At 32.4% G+C, this 6000-nt stretch overlaps 1 protein-coding gene across 1 annotated transcript in view; it reads right to left on the bottom strand.

The window, feature by feature from the left end:
* Positions 1-4544: 4544 nt before the first annotated feature.
* LOC140060999 (glia maturation factor gamma-like) overlaps positions 4545-6000 on the bottom strand; it is a 133808-nt gene continuing 132352 nt past the window's right edge. Inside the window, exon 7 of the transcript XR_011847386.1 lies at positions 4545-4554. The gene's annotated coding sequence lies outside the window, so the exon portion shown is untranslated. The remainder of the gene's footprint in view (positions 4555-6000) is intronic.

Here is a 6000-nt window from a genome sequence, read left to right as displayed (position 1 = left end):
CATTACATTAGGACATGATAAGGCCTTTATTGCCTTTTATAGATGTGTCGTTAGCTTCTCAGTCTCCTGGGAGGCTAGTAATGTCAAGTTCATGATTATTATTGTCAGACAATGTGTACCGATTCTATTGTATAAAGCGGAATCTAAGATACCACACAGGTTGATAAAATGTAGTGATACTTTAATTTGTTTTTTCACTCCCTCCTACATGCCCTGATTAACTCGAAGGTAATAATTCCCATCATTAAGTTATTATAATAATAATATCAATAGTATTCATATTTATGATTGGAGTAGGCTAAGTTTTGTGATACCGATCCTCTGTGTTAATAAAAAAAAAATGGTAATAAAAACAATCTAGTAACAAAACGATGGATGTAAATTATCTAAAAACCGAAATTACCATAAACCCTATGTGAAGTTTAAATTTTTTAGCCAAGACACTATTGCATATTATTATTATCATTATTTTTTTTTTTTTTTACTATATTTAATAACGGTGATCCATCCAGCAATTGCTGATCATTAGGGACCCTCAGAGGTTCACAAGACAAACATATACACAAGATGCTCTACATAAACAAAGTCTTATTACAAGTCTTTGGGAGTGGAGTTGTAATTTTGTGCATATTGCATTCATGTTGCTTATAAATGCATTTTTTTACCAAGACATTCCCAATATCATCAATTATCTGAGGCGCCAATACTGATCATTGTAACAGGCTGTTAGAATGCCTCAGGTAAGCTACCCTGGATTACATGAAATTGAGAAAATAATCTAATATTACTGAGTTGCATCTCGCATTCAAGATGTAAGTTTGGCAGGTTTTAGATATAAGATCTACACTTGCTTTGTCATCACTCATGTATAGGGTACACCTCCCCTCTCCCATCGCCTCAACTGCTTCAGTGTCAATGTATTTCCCCTCTACCATCCCTACTTAAGTGTCCCTTCTAGGTTCACCACTACTTCAACAAGATCTACTTGCTTTGTCATCACCTATGAGTGGGGTACACCTCCCCTCTCCAATCCCCTCTTCCATCCCAAAGTGTACCTTCAAGGCTTACAAATACTTAAGTGTCATATACTGTATTGCCCCTCTCCCATCTATACTTAAATGTTCCTTCTAGGTTCACCACTATAGTTCAACAAGATCTCTACTTGCTTTGTCATCACCCCTATCCCATTCTATGAAGTGTATACGTTCAAGGCTTACAACTGCTTCAGTGTCAAACTATATGGCCCCTTTTCCTTACCCCCACACTATTTCATCAAAGTATTCCACAACTTCAAGGTCAAATATTTATATTTTTCATCACACATCAGTATGATAAATTTCCTCGGGTTACTATATTACCAACATGTTGATTTCTTTGTTTATCTTGAATATGGTATCCCACTGCAACCTGGCAGTCACATGTCGGGTCTGATTATCCAGTCGTGATAGAATATGGAAACAAAGTGTTAGTGACATTGATGTAGGTATTGAGAATGCATTGCATTGCACGCACATGAGAAGTTTATTCTGGTTTATTATCTTATTTATCAGTAGTAGTGTTAACATGATTGGTGTATCTTTCTGATCACCACCTTTCATCATCATTATCATCCTCATCATCATCATTGTCATCGTCATCATTATAATCACCATCATCATCATCATCATCATTATCACTTCATCGTCATCACCAACATCAATATTTTCATCATCATTATTGTATCATCTTTGTCATCATAATTATAATCATTTTGTACAGTAATTCAAAATAAGTATAATTTCATCTATGCTTTGGTATTAGAAAATATAATTAACATTAATTAATATTCTGTGTAATGACTTGTACATCGTCATGTACAGACATTTAGTAATAGAGAATCAAATGTTTGTATTTTGAAATAATGCCTTTTATTAAAACTGAAGTGCAAAAATTTATATCAATCAATTTTTTTTTACTATTATAAAGACTCATGGTTTGCTCCATTCAATAGATAAAATAACTATCACTTTCATCATCAGCTGCTGTACATTCCTAGTTACAAGAGATACAGTGAAGATGTTTTCGTTATGATAGTTGTTAAAATAATATGTTTAGTTAAAATAAACAATCCATTGATAATACCACCCTGGTGTTTGATACCAAATTACACAATCAACATATCTGTCACAATAACAAGATATCCAACGTACACATCGCTCTACCCAGTAGCTTTGGCAGACATTGGTCTTGTTGCATGGCTTGCAGGCAGCGCATGCAAAGCTCAACCCAGCAGTTCTGGCAGGTTTCCGCCTTCTCACACGGCTGCCTCAGCAGACACAGCAGCACATGGCCGCCGCACGTACGGTGTTTGCGCCCACCATCAATGAAAGCGTTGATAAGTGTGTCGATACGATCAGGTGCAAGACCTTGCTGAATCAATCAACTTCATACATCTCCTGTTGTGTTAATTACCTCTCATTATTGCGTAAACTTAACTGTTTTGATTCTCCAACTTTGGGTAAATCATGATTCCTATTAAAGGGACGCACTGTTGGCTTCCAAAGGTTTCCCTCTTTGTGATTCTACTGTATATAGATATTATAATACAGTATAACCTCTCCTTTAGGACCCCTATGAAGAGACACTTTCCTGTGAAAATAATAAGGACAATATATATCTTAACACTACAAACAACCTCTATTCATTGGGACACTTTGTTCGGTCACTTGATAGGATTTTAACTGTAATCCCTTATTTGTTTCACAGAATAGTGTCCACTTAATAGGGGGTGTCCCAATTTTAGAATTTATTTCTGCTCTATATAAGTATTAAGAATTAACCCAAAACTGTCTCCTGACTCACTGCAAAGATAGAACTTAAGCATCAGTTTGTCAATGTCATCAATGGACCATAATACTGAATCATCTTTATTGAATTACATCCAACAGCTAATTGATTAATTAATTACCAATGATGATGCCATATAATTTGTTAATTAACTATCTAACCTTTACAATTAAAACAATGTTTTGTTAGTCAATGACTTCATATATACGTTAGTCAGCAGTGCGTTGTTATTTTACAAGTAATCCAGTGATTGAACCTTCGTAATCATAATAGCCCGATGACATATTACGAGTAATTATCTTGTTTAATTAGCCGTGTTACCGGTGTCTGATGATGGACCGAGTGACCCCATGAGCGCTCATCCCAGTAAAAGATAAACAACCTTGGGAGCACCTTTAATTAACTGGTAACGACAGGTTAAAATAATTAAAGTAAGGAAGAATGTGAATCGATATGTTAATGGTGAAATCTAATAATTTGTGTTCACATAAAATTTGATAGTTGGTATAACCAGATTATCTTTGTTCTTTTGAATGTTTTGTTTATATTATATATGTAGTGATTTCTTTTACTTCTTTTATTGAGACTTTCTGTATTAGATCTGGTCTGGGATAACTAATACCAGGGAGTTAGTTGTTAGTACCTCAACTACTTTTAGTTTTTCTTGAAAATCTTATCTTATGCATAAAAGTGTTATGTTGCCCTCTGTAGTTCATATTCTGCTTGTACAGTAAACTATTCTTGTTAAATCCTGTTTCAAACTACTACTACAGTATCTGTTTTATTAATTTTCATCACCATATTATCTAAAAATTAACTAAATCCAGCTTGATGCGTATATGACAGAATTACATGAATTTGGGAGCATTTGATTTAAATTGAACCGACTCTCAATATTGGTTTAGTTGGAGGTTCCCTACATACAACTACACAAGATCTTTGTATATATTCTCTGTTTTACACTATATACAAAAAAACAAAATATCTTAAAATATCTGTATAAGAAAGAATACAAACAACTTCTCCATTTGTAGATCATTAAAATTTTGTTCACAGACCATTATCAAATGGTTGTAATAATGTTGCCGCCAATGACATGATCATAAAGGTGTCCCACTTCTGTCGCATAGATTATGTCGGTGTTTCCCCTTTACAACAACATGGGAGTGCTTAACCAAACTGGCTTGGTGCCAAAAATCATCTAAACCCCATTTTCATAATTTGTTGTCATGGTTCTCAAAATAAAATTGTTAAACACAATCTATGTTAATCTTGAAAACACTATTGGACTCTAAATATAACAAAATTACTACGATGAAATTCAGATCCTAGCCTAAGAAGCTTGATCAATATAAAAAGCTCAAAAGCTATAACTCTAAGATGTAACTCTGAATAACATTAAAAAAAATGTAGTATTTAAATATTTGATAAAACGTCTTATTTTAGAAATATGCAGTGCAGTAGTTTTGATTAAGCCCATAGCGAGGATTTTTACAGAAAAGGGGCAAAATCATCATGAGCTAGGTTAGTTAGGCTTATTTACCATTATTTATGCTGTTGGTCTTTAGTTAAAAAGGGCAATTCTGGTAAAAGGGAGGTTCGTTCAAACCCTTAAACCTCCCTTGGCTACAGGCTTGCTTTTGGCGTTACTTGATAATGAAAACTAAAAAAATGTAATTTAATAACTTCATATGTATTTAATGACAAATAGAGGTCCTCAACAAAGGACTGTTTCTATTGTATTTCCATTCTAAATTTGAAAATGAAAATAAAAAAGATGTAATAAAATCCCTGTGAAAACATCTGTTAACTTTCTTAAGCTAACTTAACCACTATTCATGTTAGAGAATCACAATCAAAGTTCCTTAGGCATTTAATACGATTTGTTATTATTGTCAATAATCTTAACAAAGTGTATTCTCTATCTTGTTTATTTCCTTTCGTAATGACCATTAAGTATGCTTGAATATAATACGTTGCATTATGATTCAAATTATCTCAATTTAAACACTAATGACTAAGATTTCTTCATTGTTATTTGATTTTCTGTAGTTTGAAATTATGAGTTGTATCCAATTCCCAACATAAGAATTTTGTACATTATATTATGCAATTTGATTACAATATCAGGATTTGGTTAGAAATTACTAATCTTCTAAATAATATTTTTTAAAGATTAAAATATTCATTACAGCACAAAATATAATGTATAGTCCTTTTATTTCAACTTCCAACAAACTGTAATTTTCTCTGATTTAATTAAAAAACATAAAATTCCCAGAAAATCAATAGATTGACTATTGATTTTACAGAATTACTTCAATCGGAAACAAAAAACTAAACTAAAAACTTAGCATAATATTATTGTTGTGCTTTTATGTTCGTCATACTGTATTTATTCGTTATTGTTCAGGTTTTTTTTTTGGGTAACGTTTATTTGAGGGAGGCGTTTATAAGAGGGAGGCATTTATTTTTTGGGTGTATATGATAATTATGTATAATCAAATAAATTCCTCCTAGATTTGAAAAAATACAACACAATTAATATACGAGAAGTGATAAAATACAATTGTTGTATCAGAATGCTTTATATATTTATAGATCATGTCAATTAATGAATTATTTTCAATACAATATTGTGTATATATGCATGTGACGGGGGGTAAAATAAATGAAGGTGATAAATGATGTTCTATTGGCGGAGTTTATTTTAGGGAATACATACCGTAGGCTATGGTATAAAATGTAGTATAGTCTCCTGTTTTTTGTAATGCCAATTTGGCAGATCAGCAAACCTGTTGATTCATTAAATATAGGCCTACATCTGACAAATATGAGTCATCAACTAACATTACTGATAAATGTATAAATGACACCCAATAGCATTACAAAAATCACAGATATTCATAATCAGATTAACACCCTATCATAAATTGATTCCTCATAGGATTATCTAAAAATAACACCTGGATTAGGAAATTGTAATGACCTTAATCCCTAAGATCAATGTTAGCATCAGCATGGGGTATCTGTGATATTTAATTTTCACGCTGCAAGCATTTTAAAATTAATTGATAGAAAAGGTGTTCTCATCAGGTGGAGGTTGAAATGATTTTGGTTTAATTATCATGTCTCTAAGTTTAAAAGCCAATATAAAAATATTGGCAAAGCAGA

This window comes from Antedon mediterranea, chromosome 10 (assembly GCF_964355755.1).
Source record: "Antedon mediterranea chromosome 10, ecAntMedi1.1, whole genome shotgun sequence".
In the NCBI taxonomy this organism is placed as follows: Eukaryota; Metazoa; Echinodermata; class Crinoidea; order Comatulida; family Antedonidae; genus Antedon; species Antedon mediterranea.
This window is presented reverse-complemented; position numbering and strand designations above follow the sequence as displayed.